The sequence below is a fragment of the Podarcis melisellensis genome (assembly GCF_964234715.1).
Source record: "Podarcis melisellensis genome assembly, chromosome: 1".
NCBI classification, from domain to species: Eukaryota; Metazoa; Chordata; class Lepidosauria; order Squamata; family Lacertidae; genus Podarcis; species Podarcis melisellensis.
Window position 1 is genome coordinate 99,910,130 of NC_138528.1, and position 17,161 is coordinate 99,927,290.

Here is a 17,161-nt window from a genome sequence, read left to right on the forward strand (position 1 = left end):
AGAAGGCAGGGAGTAACATCAACAGCAACATATTAACAGGGAAATTGGGTTATTTCAAAGGGAATAGGAAATGAAAAACTGACCTAAAATATTTCTCAACTGCAAGAAATTATTTTGGAATTGGACTTCTAGTCAGGATTTTGTAGAAATTGATCAAGATTTTTCGTAGTCAATTTCTTCACATGTGTGAGTCTTTGGCACTGTTAATGCTAAGGTTGAAGACACCCCTATTATGAATCTACATTAACTCATTATTGGCTTTTGTGCAGATGCTGCTGCTGGTTAGGCTGGTGGCTGAAGTAACTTATTTGGCTCCCCCGTTTCTGCAGTGAGAAGCTAATGGCACTGTACTGTTTTAATGACTCTGTTGCTTCCACCCATGGTACTTCACAGTTGGCGGAATAATCCATCAGATGCAGAGATTGTATTACTCTAGACTGCTTTGGCCTGCTTGTAGCTGTTGTGTTGGTTGCAGAAGTGGCCACTGGAAAGGACAGTGGTTGGCCTCTCTCGTAGTAAAAAGGAGACCAATTGGGTTGATCTCCTTTCTGGTTTGGAGCTTGCCTCTTGGTGGGAATGTCTTGCCCACATGAGGTTTGATTACATTCTCAATCAAAGGACTGAAAGACTGAAAGGAAGCCATATTGATCTATTGAGGTTCACCAACCTCAGTTATGTATACAAAAGCGGGATCTTATAGTTTCACCTGCTTAGTTTGCATATTGGGAAGAAACAAGCTGTGCCACAAGGGGGGGGGGGAATCTGTTGGGAAGGTTGCTACTGCTCACCGGAAGGCAAGGGCGGGGCAGTGGTGAGGTCAATGCTGTGTAAATACAGTGGCAGGATTGCCAGACTGGCACCACCAGTGTGCTTGCACCACATTGATTTCACTGCTGCCTCACTCCTTCTCTCCAGGGGACATGACTGACATGACTGACCAAAGTGGTGCCTCACTACATAGCTTGCTATTGGATTGCAGGGAGTAGCTCCATTGCTTTGAGAAGCCAACAAATGCAGAATATTCTGCTGGGGATAATTCAGCAATCATAAATTTGCTGTGCCATATTTGAAAAGGAAAATATCAATGATTTATAAATGCAGGGCAGCATTCAACTAAGTTTTATTCAAAGTTAAACCTACTGAAATTAATGGACGTGTCTGAGGGCCATTGATTTCAGTGAGTCTGAGGAAAACTTTATTGAATTCCATCATAGTAGGTTAAAAACGTTGTGTTCCTGGTACTCTATTTACAGTAGGTAAATTATGTCATGTGACAAAGGTCTTTGAGAGTAGAAGCAGTAAAATGTTGGGAAATGCTGAAAAGTGCAGATTCATTCTTCTAGCTGACTCACTCTGACTCATTCCTTATACAGATATTGTTTCAATTACAGGAAGTCACATGGAGCAAGGAAGGATAAATACATGGGCTCAGTGTGCTCTTCTTTTTACTTTGCTCTCTTCCATTATTGCTTGTACAGTGTTTGTAAAGAAGTCTGTCTGCCTCAGTAAAGTTTTTCTTTTTTACTGTGAATTTTGACTCTGCGTTTGACTTCGCTGCGCTACAGATTAATCCTTAACAGGCAAACGCAGAACATCATGTTGGGGGCGGGGGGAGCAATATCACCGCATGTAGGATTTTGTATGAAGATTCTTTAGCCTAGGCCCTAGACAAATAGAAGATATGGATTTTGGATAGGTTCTGTGACCAAAGGGCCTATAAGTGCATAGAGGTTGCAGCAGGGCCCCAATCCTCCATCCATGCCTTTCTTCATATCAGAAGAAATAAGCGAACAGGGCTTATGTTTATATATAATGATGTACAGAAGGCAAAGAGGCTAAATTGCTCTGTTATCCTAAAAGTTCATTGCTCCCAAACAGCTTTTAGTCTAGTCTGTTGATAGCTGCTTAGCAAAACCTTCTGTGAAGTATTTGAAAAATGAAAACCAATGGGTATTTTTACGTTTTAAAAAAGTTTGGATAAATGTTTGAAAGTGTTTGTATTATCATTGCAGAATTACTTCCATAGGAGGTATGAGCACAAAAGCACCATATAAAAGCACACAAACTGTGGAATATAGAAACTATATAACAGAGAAACCCAGACATATGTACCAGACACTACAGCTACAATTAAGGACATTACCCATTCCTCCCTCTAGATCATTGAATTAATCCTCCCCTTTAATTGGCTTGGATATAGGAGGAAATAGATTATGGAATATGAGATCTGTTTCCCAAAGATGAGCCCCCAAATGTGTTTCCAGTAAAACAGATTTACAATTCTACTGTCCATCTCAAAAAGTACCACAGAACAGTGTTATCCAGTGGCCAGATGTTAACTTAAAGTGCACATTGTTTGGGGAAAAAAGCTAATTAACAACTTATTAATTGGATCGAAAGTCTGAAACTGTTGTACTTCTAGCAAATACATAATTTTCTTCAAGTATTATTAAAGCGTTTTTGTTGTACCTATTAAAGATTCTTGTCTCTAAGTTAATTTCATTATGCTAATAAGCTATCATCGTTACAGAACCTACGCTTTGATCCATGTTAATTGTCGTGATCTTCAAAGACAAAGTCACCACTTACTTTAAATGAATTTTACATCTTTTTAAAGAATCACACGGAAATTAGGGGAAGTAATTAATTTTTTATTATGTGTCTCAATATTTTTAAAGGAGGAAGTCAATGGTATTGGCTAGAATTCATTTTAACATTTAACTAGGGAAAACAGCATGAGGCAAAAAAACGTTCAGATGCAAAAGATTAAAGAAAATTTGAAACTGGGACCTAATTTGTCTTGATAAACTTTGGTGTTTAATATGCTTCTTTTGTTCTCAGTGTGAAACTGCAGGGTTTTGATTTGTATAAACTTTTTGAAGAATTAATTCTTTCTAATTTTATTCCTTTCTTTGCTTTCCTTTACAGTAAGACAGAGAAGTTGACCTTCAAACCATAACACTTTAAAAGATCTACAAAACGTGCAAGGTTAAATCTATTAGTGGCCTGAGGTTAGCTATTATACACTTACAAAAAGTGTGTATTTAGTGGGTTGAAACTTTGGACATATGATAACAAAACAGGGGGGGGGGAGAGAATCCTTATGGATTGTAAATACTGCTGAGATTATCCCTCAGAACACAGAGATCATCATATGTACCAATTGGAGAGAAAAAAAATATTCATTTCAGGAACTGGAACAAGAATCACAGCTGCAGTGGTAGCATATTGAGTTTGAACTAAGTGCATATAATTTCACACATGCACACACACAGAAGCCTAGGGGAAGTAAACAAGTGTACCTGCTACATTTAATTCCAAATACAGACAAGATCAAACCAAGATCTATGGTGTTTACCCCTGTCAGAAAGTGGGGGTTGATTATAGCACAATTATCCAGAGGTACATGTTTACAAACATATCACATAACATAGATCTGAAAGGTATGGGGTTATGGATTATATATTTAAAGCATAGATATGAATATCAGTGTATAATAGCAAAAAAAAAAAGGATTTGGGGCCTTTTAAAACATAAAAATCTAGGTAGAAGAGGAAAGAGTTTAAATACTTGCAAGCAGTAATGAAAATCAAAAGCCAGATTACCTACTTCCAATTTAAGCTTCCTAGTAAGCATCAGGTTTAAACTGAACCTATACAAGTAGGATTTCTGCAATCCACTGGACAGGTGGTGAGCTCATTGCAAGGATTTCTCAGTATTAACATTGGACTCATTTGGGCTAACACCAGGCATCAGTGACCCTCATCTGGATTTAACACATGACCTGGCAATCCAGGGCATATTATGAGCTAACCACTATACCATCATTGTTTTTTGAAGGCATTGACTCTTTTAATATGTCTTCACGGTAATTTGTGCTTTTTCTAGAAGCAAATGTTATTATATGAATGAGGTCTGTTAAGGTGACTAGACTCCCAGATGCCAGCCACAAAAGAAAATCCTCTCGGTCGTCAAATCTACAATGGTACCTCAGGTTACTTACACTTCAGGTTACATACGCTTCAGGTTACAGACTCTGCTAAACCAGAAATAGTGCTTCAGGTTAGGTTAAAAACTTTGCTTCAGGATGAGAACAGAAATCGTGCGGTGGTGGTGCGGCGGCAGCAGGAGCCCCATTAGCTAAAGTGGTGCTTCAGGTTAAGAACAGTTTCAGGTTAAGTATGGACCTCTGGAACGAATTAAGTACTTAACCTGAGGTACCACTGTACAAGCAAGTCCTGCAACAAAATGTTTCTTTATGGGGCACTCCTACAACTGGTTCTGGCCATTCATGCCCTTCTCTAGGAAACTCCAGTTTCACCCACTCCTAGTTTTCCATATTTTGCCTTCTATCCAAGAGATATTCAGCATTCAGTGCTCATTGGACCAGGGGTAGGCAACCTAAGGCCCAGGGCCGGATGTGGCCCATTCGCCTTCTAAATCCGGCCTGTGGACGGTCCCGGAATCAGTGTGTTTTTACATGAGTAGAATGTATCCTTTTATTTAAAATGCATCTCTGGGTTATTTGTGGGGAATAGGAATTCATTCATTATAATTCCCCCCCCCCCAAAAAAAATATAGTCCAGCCCACCCCATGGTCTGAGGGACGGTGGACCGGCCCACGGCTGAAAAAGGTTGCTGACCCCTGCATTGGACCCTCTTTCCCCCTAACAATATTAGTACTTCTGCAACTTGGATTTCCCATGAGCATGCTGGCATCTGCTCTTGTTTCTCGATGCCCACCCCTGCCTATAATTCTTCCAGTACTCATTAGCTGGTAAAGGTAAAGGGACCCCTGACCATTAGGTCCAGTCATGACCGACTCTGGGGTTACAGTGCTCATCTCGCGTTATTGGCCGAGAAAGCCGGCATACATGTGGCCAGCATGACTAAGCCGCTTCTGGCGAACCAGAGCAGCGCACAGAAACTTCGTTTACCTTCCCACCGGAGTGGTACCTATTTATCTACTTGCACTTTGATGTGCTTTCAAACTGCTAGGTTGGCAGGAGCAGGGACCAAGCAACAGGAGCTCACCCCGTTGCGGGGATTCGAACCGCCAACCTTCTGATCGGCAAGCCCTAGGTTCTGGGTTTAACCCACAGCGCCACCCGCATCTCTCATGTAAAATGATAACTGTGGGGATTATTTTGCCGACAGGGAAGGATTGTGTAGATCCTGAATGCCCAGCATTCTACATGTTCATCAGAACTCATGAACTGTGGCCAAGAGATACAACACACTGGGGCAGCGGCACATCACATTTGTGGCCTTCTCTCTTAGGAGCGCAGAGAACCTTACGTTTGACAAGGAGTTTAGGAGATTCAGCATGGAAACAGTAAAACCAGAAAATTATTGACTCTCCTGACCAATCTCCAACTGGTGATATTTTCCAAAAAGTTTTTTTTAATTTGTGGTAAGAAAATGTTCAAATACAAAATAGAACAACTCAACAATGATGAGACATACAATGTCATGGAAGATCACTCCAGAGAAGAGAACACCTAAGGTTCTCTTCTTGGGTGTGTTAAATGGCTGGGGATATTTTGATGACTTCAGATTCGTGGTAGAAGTTTAAATCAGTTGCTGGAACTTCAGGGGAAAGCTGCTCTTGAATCTCTTGGGGTTGTTGCATGCTCTGCAGAGGCACACACTGCCAATAGGACCTGAGAGCTCAAAGGTAGCAATATTGTACCATGTGCAAATAATTACATTTTGAAATCACCACACAAAACAAATGTGTCTCCCCCCCCCCTTGTATATATCTGATCAGCTATATTTGTCAGCATGTCTGTATGTTGGTGTAGATGGTATGAGCATGCATATATAAAAACTAAAATATCTTTTCTCTCCCTGCTCTCCTTTGCTGTCCCACCCAGTAGGAGATTATGAAATGCTGGGGTTAACTGTCAGATGCTTTACTCTTCTAAAAACCTTTGCTTTTTAAACTAAATGCTTTCTTATCTTTTTAATTTAACATAGTCCCACATTTCTTCTTTGAAGTAATTTTGGGCTATCTGATAACATATAATGGAAAACATGTTTATGTCTTCAACCAGTTCATGTTGCATATTTCAAATGCTTAGAACAACAATTTTCAGAAGCTTTCATTAAGGTTAATTTTTTTAAAAAAACTACATTAAATATGAACAGATTTTCTCACAAACAAAATGCAATGTGTATTTAACAGACTTATATTTGATAAACTACCTCATATAAATGCAAATTTTTGACTTTGTGCCAGAACCAGGTGGTACGGAAAATATTTCTATTAAACAAATAATGCTGGGTGAGCAAACTCAAAAGTTATGGTTTACTACACTAAGTAAAGAAAGAAAGAAAGAAAGAAAGAAAGAAAGAAAGAAAGAAAGAAAGAAAGAAACATGCTTTTACTCAGGTTACATAGATTTTGTCTCCAGGTATCCCCATGCTTCAAAAATAAATAAAGTGAGGTGAAAGAAGCACAAAATGAGATGTGGACCTCTGCTGTGAAGTGTGTGTATATGCAAATGCCCGTGTGTGTGTGTGTGTGTCTGTGTGCATGTGTGTGCGTGTGCGCACGCACGCACACACACACACACACACACACAATCTAGACTCTTGAGCAAAACTGAAACTATTTCTGGTATCCTACATAATTATTGATCTGTTCTGCGGGGCCCTAATTCTTCCTAGGAGATAAGCAAACAAAACTTTCATATGGGAACAAGTGAGTTTCAAATCCACTCAGTTGCACCCCAAAGGCCAACCTGGAGATTTTTCTTTGCAATGTATTCTAAAGATGTCTAGGCTTATACGGCAAGTATTTAAACCTTTTTTCCTTTTTTTTTAAAAAAAGGGGTGGAAAACTAAAGTACTTGGATATCTAGCGTATCTCACTGGCAGAGAAGTTATGTCCTTTTAAAAAATCTTCTACCTCTTGTTGATTTGTGAGAATTGGAAAATTTGCACGATGGGATAATATGCTTGGAAAATCCAGATAAATCAATGGAAATAAAAGGTGACCACTGTCCCACACAAGGCGACCCACCAAAAGGCAGGTCTCTATATTGGAGCTAATGAAGTTCAGAGTGTAGCTTAAATGCAATGGTTTCAATATTAAACTGGCAAAGGCCACCACACACAAAACAAGCAGGAACACCTTAATGCATTATTGTTTCAGAGGATGCTGTTTTCGTACATCCGCACTCTCGGTGTCTGCCAAGTTACAAATGTCACATGAAACGATCCATAAAACCTAGCTAAACTGGCCTAGATTTTGGATTTAATGAAAGCAGACAGTATGAAAAAAATTAGCTATTGGAGGTGAAAGATGATAAAATATAAATAAGCTCTGAATTAATACAATTACATTAAAATGGTTGTTACTGGCCACACACACACACATCTGCACTCCTCAAGAGATACCCCTTCTTTACCAAGTATAGAATTTTATTGTAAAAGACTGTTTTGTGTAGGAACAAAAATGACTGGAACCAGCTTCAGCTTATAGCTCTATCAGTCATTCTCCCCTCATGAGATTACCATCACATGTGGAGAAGAGAGTGGTGGAGAGATGTGGAGAGATGCTCCACCATCAAGTGCCCTCAAGGCACCCAGGCATTATGGGAAAGTCTGAAGTGTGCCCCTGTCTCTGGCACTGCTGTGCAACCAGGTTGGGCACTGACTGAGAGCTCAACAGAGTCCCACGCTGGCCCAAGCCAGCTGTATCACTCCAGCATCCCCCTTGCTGGACTTCCAGGCAGCCATGTGGGTGGGGCATTTGCTTTGGGTAAATTAAAATGGCAGGTGGCTAACATGGATGGGAGTTGAGCTTGGATCCTGTTCAAAAGTGACACTGCCTTCTACCCACCACTAAAACAGTCACCCAGGGGTGCACTTGTTGTTGTTTAGTCATTTAGGCGTGTCCTACTCTTCGTGACCCCATGGACCAGAGCACGCCAGGCACTCCTGTCTTCCACTGCCTCCCGCAGTTTGGTCAGACTCATGTTTGTAGCTTCAAAAACACTGTCCAACCATCTTGTCCTCTGTTGCCCCCTTCTCCTTGTGCCCTCCATCTTTCCCAGCATCAGGGTCTTTTCCAGGGAGTCTTCTCTTCTCATGAGGTGGCCAAAGTATTGCAGCCTCAGCTTCACGATCTGTCCTTCCAGTGAGCACTCAGGGCTCATTTCCTTAAGAATGGATAGGTTTGATCTTCTTGCAGTCCATGGGACTCTCAAGAGTCTCCTCCAGCACCAAAATTCAAAAGCATCAATTCTTCGGCAATCAGCCTTCTTTATGGTCCAGCTCTCACTTCCATAGATCACTACTGGGAAAACCATAGCTTTAACTATACGGACCTTTGTTGGTAAGGTGATGTCTCTGCTTTTTTGCACTTAGGAGGGCACTAAGTGGTGGTGTTGGCACCGAAAATATGATGTCTGTTGCGATGGTGTGGGCCCATTGATGGCACTGTGTCAAAGGTCCCCTGAAACCTGGTGCTGGTAGTGCCTGTTGTTATGTGAGTTGTATTGCCTGTGAAGCACTAAAGAGCTGTGGGCTGTTTTGTTGTTGCTAAACAGAGCAGTAAAAATTTAAAAGAGAGGGTAACACCCACCCACCCACCCACAGCCCTCTCTTTGCTTTAGTTTTTTAAAAAGAACCTCAGACCTCTTCAGAACTTGTCAGGCAGCATTCTAGACAGCCAGCTTGCATTGTAAGGTATTTCAGGTACCAATAAAAGCCTATCGTGGTGTAGTGGTTAAGAGCGGTAGACTTGTAATCTGGTGAACCGGGTTTGCGTCTCCGCTCCTCCACATGCAGCTGCTGGGTGACCTTGGGCTAGTCACACTTCTCTGAAGTCTCTCAGTCCCACTCACCTCACAGAGTGTTTGTTGTGGGGGAGGAAGGGAAAGGAGAATGTTAGCCGCTTTGAGACTCCTTCGGGTAGTGATAAAGCGGGATATCAAATCCAAACTCTTCTATTGCAATACCTGTAAAGGACTATCAGAGGACACAAACAAATTAATAATTATAATAACAATAATAATAATAATAGGGCTGGTGTGAAGCTACAGAGTTAAAAAAAAATCCTCAAAAGTAGAAGCAACAATATGTACTACTCAGCTGCCTCCTAATTATTATAAAGGAAAAAAGAGACAAACCCCTGTTTCCCTCCCCCATAAGGAAAATAAATCATGTTTACTTCGCTCAACCAAAAGCTCCTGGACCTGTTTGTCTGCAATTTGTCAGACATAATCAACTCTGGAGGGGCTCCTATACCTGTGAGTTTCATTCACTTTAGCCAAAAGAGAAAAAAGTTATATATGTTTTTAGATTTTTCCATTAATAGCCTTGTTTTATACAGGTTCACTCAGAACCCAAAATGCAAACTGAAGTGGAGAGAGCACAGAGCGACTCAGAAATATATTAGATTTAAAACACACAAACACCGTGCAGACACAAGGCAATGCTGGAGTCCATGCCCACCCCTAGTACTTATTTATACCTTGCACTGCACCTGACCCATCCCCATCAGATGCATTTATCACATTTAATAGGGCCTGGGTGTACATTTTTCCGCATCACATGATGGTCACTCTTGAAATAGTGCAAAAGACTATTCAGAAATGTAGCACTGGATTTCATCCAGCAAAACGTCTAGAACTATAATTTTAACAGAGGTTTTCTAGCAATTTGTACTAGTGGGGATGATAATCAAACAATAATTTTAAGATTAAAAAATAATAATCTGTTATGCACCTGTTATGCACACATCCTTCCAAGTTGCACACAATGTCGGAATGATGCTATTAACCAGAGTTACCTGGTCTCCTTGAAGTAACAGAGAAACTTGTCCAGTTTCAACAATAAGTGGTTAGACTTCTGGCGTCCTTTACATCCCAGTGGTTTCCATTTTCCTTTGAAACACCTTTCACTCACATACCTGGCCATCATGTCTTCTCCCCTTTTCAATATGTGCATTTTATTTTCCCACGCTGCACTTAACCATTTTTGTTTCTTGTTTTCCCAAGTCTGAGCTACTCCTTATTGTATGCTGCTGCTTGTTAAAGGTTTCCTAAGGCTGAAGGGGATCAGAAAGTTTTGAAAGTTATTTTAACAAGCTAGCCCTCTGCAATATGTGGTTGGCCTCTACCAAGTATCACAAATTATTTGTGTTAGACTAATCTCTTGTCACTCTAATAATCACATGGGGGTGGGGGGGGGGGAGAAGACTCCAGCATGTGATGCAATCAGAAGCAAAAAGACAACTTTTAAATGAAATCACTTGCTGTATGCCACTAGATGGCAAATTCTAAAGCTGGCACCACAGATAATTTAAAGGATTAGCCATTTTACAGCTTTGTTTAAAGTGGAGATATACAGATACATATACACATACCTCAAGTTCCTAACACATTTATTTAAATACTACACAGGGCTATATATGTATTTCAGAGATCCTTTATTCAAAATGCTTTATTAGAGACACAGACTGTGGCAGTGAGGATCTATGCCACAAAACTTCAGTTGAATATGACCCGCAGTGTAAATTAATAATGCAGAGTCTTCTTCAGTAAAACAATAAAAGCTCTACTGAGTTAAAACTTGTTTGCAAATAAGCAGCAGAGTGAACAGAAGATTTAAACTAGCTTCAGTGCATACACAGAGTACAGGCTTCACTTCTGAGTCAGGTTCCATATACACACACTGACTCCACTGTAACTCATGGCTCCACAGAGTCTCCAAACCAAGGGCTGGCAAAGTTTTTGTGGCTTGGAGCTGTTCACGGTCCCACAGATGCTGGGGTGGGCCGGAGTGTGTGCGTATGCATGCACGCATGTGCAAATGCTATTTCCGGCGCTCCTTCCGGCATGGAGGAGGTGTCCGCAGCTTCCCATTGGCTGCAGGAGAGTCTACCAAGCTGGTGGCGGGGGTCTATGGGCCGGTTAAACAACCCCCCATGGGTCACTTGTGGTCCATGGACCTTAGGTTGCTGACCCCTGCTCCAAGCTATCTCCAAACTGACAGGCTCCAAACTGCCTGCCTGCAAGCAGATACATTTATACAGAGAATGAGTCATCTTCAAGATGAGTCACAGTGGTTCAGCATAGAGAGTGATTGTGCAGCTTTACAGCATTTCTCAACATTTCCAGACTGCTTTACTGCTTCCTTTACTGCTTCTGCTCTCAAAGACCTTCGTCACATGACAGAATACTCAGTGGATACTTCCCCGTTCTTCCTTAGGTATGGTTCACACATGCATGTACATTCGTTGGTTGATTGATGGGCTGGGCAACATTTTTCAGCCTAAAGTCGACTTTCCATCACAAGCCCTCTTCTTGGGGATGTATGACAGTAGGGAGTGGTACCTGAGGCAAAAGAGGATAGGGGAATGAATGTGACGCTTACCTTTGTACAGTTGGCTGCATTCTCCCCACATGAAAGCCAGAGATTTCCACACGCCAACCTCAAAGAGGATCAAAGGCAGCAGTAGTAAGCCTGTGAAATAGCTGCATGCAGCAAAACTGAAACCGTCTGAAGCACATTTCGTACATAGACCATCAAAGCCCTAAAACTAAAATCCAGATCCTAAAGGGGAATTTAGATCTTAGGGACCTCAGTGGGTAGAATCCTGTGTATAGCTAAGGCCCTTGAAATGGGTGCAGTGTGGACCACTATTGACACAGAAGGATTATTTCCCCCCACTGCAGATTCCAAGGGCCAAGAGAATGAGGCACAGAATCCATTGTGCTCTCATCAAACAGGTTCCAGATGGAACACCTGTCTTCCTGCACATGGAAAGACAAAAATGTTCCTGATTCTGTAGCATGTTCAGAACACTTAATCACAGGAGTGGATGTAGCATTTTCACTCAGAAGTAGAAACCCATAGATATCTCAAGCACCCCCCCCCTTAATCATATTGGTGGTTATATGCGTACCCATTCAGTATCCCCCCTTCTTTCATCCCCTTTATTGTTGGATTTAGTGCAAGATGCTGGAGTGTTTTAATTAAATTAGATTTGTATTGTCATCAGGAAGGCCCTTTCGAAGTCACACACAGTTTCTTCTAGCCCCATAATATAATCATGCAGGTTTCCCATATGTGGAGCTTCTGTTCACATCTGTGAGAGATGTTTTATGGGATAGGAGGAAGCCCACAGACGCTCTATGCAACAGATTCATTTTGGAAAACAATGTGGAGGATAGAAACCTACAGAGAAATAACTTCCAGAATTTGAAAACAGCTACTGGTACTTTTGAAAACAACAGCAACAAAATCCTGAAGACACAGTAACATTAACTTCACCTGAGTTATAGATCTTTTCTGTCCTTACAACTGATGTGTGCAGGTAGAGGAGATGAGCCCACTTCCATTCATTGGCCATGTGAATAAGAATTAGAAAAATTCGTGCCACTTTCAGCTTTAGCCCAAGCCTAGATAGGATACAGAGAGCCTATCTCAGGCCTAGTAAGTGCCTAAGGAGCATATGAAGCTGCCTTATACCGAGTCAGAAAATTGGTCCATCTAACTCAGTATTATCTACACTGACTCACAGGGGTTCTCCAGAATGTCAGTCAGGGCATCTTCCTGGCTATACCTGGAGATGCCAGGAATTGAACATGGGACGTGATTGGCACTTCTGCCAAATCTATAGGACCTGGTTTTCACAGGTATCTCACCAAAATGACCCTTTCATTTGTCATCTACTCCACAAAGTTAACGTAATGTGGAGAAATACTGGAGCTCTGTCTGATGACTTCTTCCCTGCCATCACATCTTCTGCCAGAACCACCCTCATGCTGTCCAGCCATTGAGGTCATATCTATAGATGGGAAGTCTGTTTCATATGCCTAGTCACTCCTTGTGAACTGGATCCCTCAATTATGCCCAGTGCAGTCTTAAAAGCCAGTTCAATCACCATCCTTCTCTCCTAGGAAGCAATGGGAATGGTTGTCTTTTGACTTTTTTCCTGGAAATTTCTTAGCGCTTCACAAAACTACAGTTCCCAAGGGGTTTTTTTGGGGTGGTAGCCATGACAACTAAATTGGAATAAAAGTGACATCTTCCATCATTTGCATTGCTCCAATAACAAAAAGTGCTTTTAAATAGCGTCATTCTCCAGGCAACAGTGGGGGTCTCTGGACTGTCCTGTTTATTTCTGATAGGACAGCCCCTGTTTTCCCAGGTTTTGTTTTGTTTTTAAAGTGGAGGGGAGAAAACCAACTGCAACCCTGTGTTGGTTGGAATAAAAGCAACAATCAGTCTGTGAAATACATAGGCAATGTCGGTATAACTAAGCACCAGCAGTTATGTAGGCATGGGAGAAATGAAGAAAGTCTCTAAAGCGATGCTTGCCCAACAACCTGACTGATGTTGACTCCTTGGACTTGACTAGTAAATAAGGTAGCCTAGAAGTCAACACAAGGCAGTACCCAAAGGATAATGTCCTTTCCTGAGTCTGTCAGCATTTTACTCAGGACATGAACCCATGACAGCCTTTGGGAATGAATCACAAACATAATGGGGAAGGTCTGTGGTGATGGCTCCTTGGTATGTAATGAGCTAGTGCCAGGGATCCACAAGGCATCCCATTTCTAAACACACTGGGATCTTGGGTTGTTTAGAAGAAACCTTTGCGGCTTCCAGAAGTCTCAGACTCAAAACACCAGTGCGGGTGGCATTGCAGAGCAACTTCTAAATAAGCATTTCTGTTTAGTTATTTACTTGACCATTAAGGTTAGATTCACAGCTGTCTTCCATCGCTGGCATACATTTGTTACTTCTTCAGGTCAATAGGAAACAAGGCTAATGACTAAACACTAAAAGTTAAAAAGCTTTCAGAGTCATAGCATTATTATTACATACTGTCTGAAGCTTCTCATTAACTATCCAGTTCAAGAGTCCTTTCCCTACATGTTACTTTCAGTGTTTCATTTAAGTATTAATAAATATACATGCACAAACACACACACACACACACACACTCCTGTTATATCCTCTCTCTTTTTGGTCCATTTAAAGACATCTCTAGATATTGACACTTTCTACATTTCATGGGGGGGGGGCATTACTGGATCATTAAACTGCCTATCCATTGAGAAACCCCCAAGTTGCTTCTCTGCAGCGCAAGCTGGCTTGTTTAAGCTGACTTTATAAAGCTTTTGCAGAATTAAAACAGCCTGCTCAGTGCCAACATGCCTGCACTTCCTGTGCCTTCATGTTAAATCCTATAGTACTGGGGATCTTATAAATGATTGAGTTATTTTTAAACCACTGGATGGCTTCGAGTCCCTCTATTTCACGCTGGATTAATTATGTAAGAATATTGACTTGTTCATCACTAATGTTACAGCTTTTAAAAACAACATGCTGTTTAAATTCAGGTTTGGCAATTGTTGCCTGAATCCCCTGAAATTTATGGCACCACACCCAAAGCATAATAAAAATCTTTTAGTGGCCCTTTGTCTTTTCTATTTTTTCCCCTCCAGGGTGTTTTATGCCAAAAGATGCATGCAAAAAGTTGTCCAGATGTTATTTGTATCAGAGCAGGGATTTCAGTCCAGCTATCTGTGGTTGCAAATGTTTATTTTTAATGGGTTATTTCACAATCCTTGCTGTGTGGACCTTAGTGTCCTTGTATGTACGCTTTCAGTGTTTCCAGGACAAATTTTTTTCAGTTATATTATTGCAGTCCAATGCAACTGTTATGGGTTGCTGAGGGAGGTGGGCACAAAAAAGGAGCACCTGTAGTAACTCTCTCCCTCTCTCTCTATATGTATACACAGTATTCATCTATCTATCTATCTATATCATCTATCTATCTATCATCTATCTATCTATCATCATCTATCTATGCCAATTGTGACCTGCTGATTTTGTGCAATACACTCTGTTGCAAGTCTTCAGCCAATGACTTCCAGGTAAGATAAAGGAAGGTATGACCGAAAAGCTAGCCATGGCCATAGTTTCAGGGATGTACTAAACACAATGAAGGCAGTAAAGGACTCAGATCCTATGCAAAGCTTTCCCGTGAAAAACACAGGGTTTGATCCAGTATATGCTAGAACATTATTTTGCCAATGCTGTTCTTACAAACAAAGGGGTGGGTTTGCTTTACTGCACTTATTTGGAATTCTGATAAAACCTTAACTGTTTGTGCGGCAGTGAAGCATGCTGATGACTAAAAACACATCATCTGTAACACAACGGGGAATGCAACTTTCATCTCATTAAAATCAATATGAAAACCAAAAGTTTCAAATATTCAGAAGGAGGATTATGGTTGGCATAAAAATACAAAATGCTAGCCGGCAAAGTGGCCTAATCCAGTTGCCCATTGCACCAGGAATGCCCCATTTTCACGCTCGCTTCTCCTTGTTCCTCACACACGAATTCCCTCCCATTCCTTTATGAGAGCTAACAATGACACAGAATTAACATCAGCTAAGACATAATTATGGGACGCGGTTGGCGCTGTGGGTAAAACCTCAGCGCCTAGGACTTGCCGATTGCATGGTCGGCGGTTCGAATCCACGTGGCGGGGTGTGCTCCCGTCGTTCGGTCCCAGCGCCTGCCAACCTAGCAGTTCGAAAGCACCTCCGGGTGCAAGTAGATAAATAGGTACCGCTTACCAGCGGGAAGGTAAACGGCGTTCCATGTGCTGCGCTGGCTCGCCAGATGCAGCTTGTCATGCTGGCCACGTGACCCGGAAGTGTTTGCGGACAGCGCTGGCTCCTGGCCTATAGAGTGAGATGAGCGCACAACCCCAGAGTCTGGCAAGACTGGCCCGCATGGGCAGGGGTACCTTTACCTTTAAGACATAATTATTAGGCAAACCCAGGGTTTACATCAATGTTGGAAGCAGATTTGCAAACCTTGTTTGATGCTAACCATGGTTTTCATCAGCCATGGTGCACCTATAATGTAATATTGTGCTTAGGCCTGAAAGGTGAAAAAGGAAGGAGGAGGTGTAAGAGGGAGGAGCACGAGTCTTGAGGGGCTTCCAAATGCCCAACTTCCAGTTGGAAGAAATGGAACATCATGTCAGCACTGGGCATGTTTGGCTCAATACAACAGTGTGTGATTAGTTTTAGATGATTGGAAATAGGCAATAGTAGGTGGAAATAATAATAGTAATAAGTTTATTATTTATACCCTGCCCATCAAAGTGACTCCCAGCAGAATAGTGAAAACATCAAACATTAAAAACTTCCCTAAACAGGCCTGCCTTCAGATGTCTTCTAATAGTCAGATAGTTGTTTATTTCCTTGACATCTGAAGGGAGGGCACTCTCTAGAGAGTGATATAGTAATACAAATCATAAAACACAACTGGAATGTTTGTTGCTACATCCAAGGGATGGCAGTAGATAAAGTCAGTTTGCAGTATCCAAATATTTAAAGTAAGTCTGTCTGCATTGAAAAATACGTTTGAAGATATTTTTGTTTGTTTAACAGGGGATGGCAACCACAGGATTTGATGGAATCAGTGTACCTATGCCACTTTCATGCCATGCCAACCCATAATATAAAGCTTGTCTTGGTGAATATAATGACACTATATCAATTTTCACCTGACAGATGTTGGGTGGCGTGAGTTATAGCTATGTATTAGATGCAATTTTAGGCCACGCTGTTAAAACAAGAAAAAGGAGGTTGGTGCTGTTAAACAAAAGGAAAGGAGCGGGTGAGGGAAGGTATGACATTCTTATTTAAGATACCACACTTGTTTGTAAAAACAGCTTGTAGAAGTCCACCATGGTGCATAGGCTTGGAACATCTGGGCAGCAGTTTCATCCCATTTCCTGATTTGGTATCTGAAGGATTTGATTCTCAGCTTGAAGTTGGAAGGAAATTGGAAGGCTAGCAATTGGCTCTCAGAAGAAATGGAGCGGGATCACAGATTAGGACTCCACCGTGATCTTGAGAGTCAAAGATCTATAAAGCTGGAAGGCAGAGCATCTTATCTAACCCTCAACACCCTGCTCCGTATGTAGCTAATCCTTTCTTGGTTGCCGAATGCTTTTTAAAGACTTCCAAGGGAAGCAATTCCATCCTACCATGTCCCTTGGCCATTGTCTCTTGCAGTTAGCAATATTCCCACATGTATCTCGCTGCCTCTTGCCTTTCATTTGTGGTGTTTTTCTTCCCACCCTGCACACATTTGAAGATTGTTAAAC

At 41.5% G+C, this 17,161-nt stretch overlaps 1 long non-coding RNA gene across 2 annotated transcripts in view; it reads right to left on the reverse strand.

Moving 5' to 3' along the window:
* Positions 1-11,654, reverse strand: part of LOC309380338 — a 30,939-nt gene extending 19,285 nt beyond the window's left edge. For both annotated transcript variants that reach the window (XR_014172839.1, XR_014172840.1), the window contains exon 1: positions 11,389-11,654. This is a non-coding gene — a long non-coding RNA (uncharacterized lncRNA). The remainder of the gene's footprint in view (positions 1-11,388) is intronic.
* Between the last annotated feature and the right edge of the window lie 5,507 nt (positions 11,655-17,161).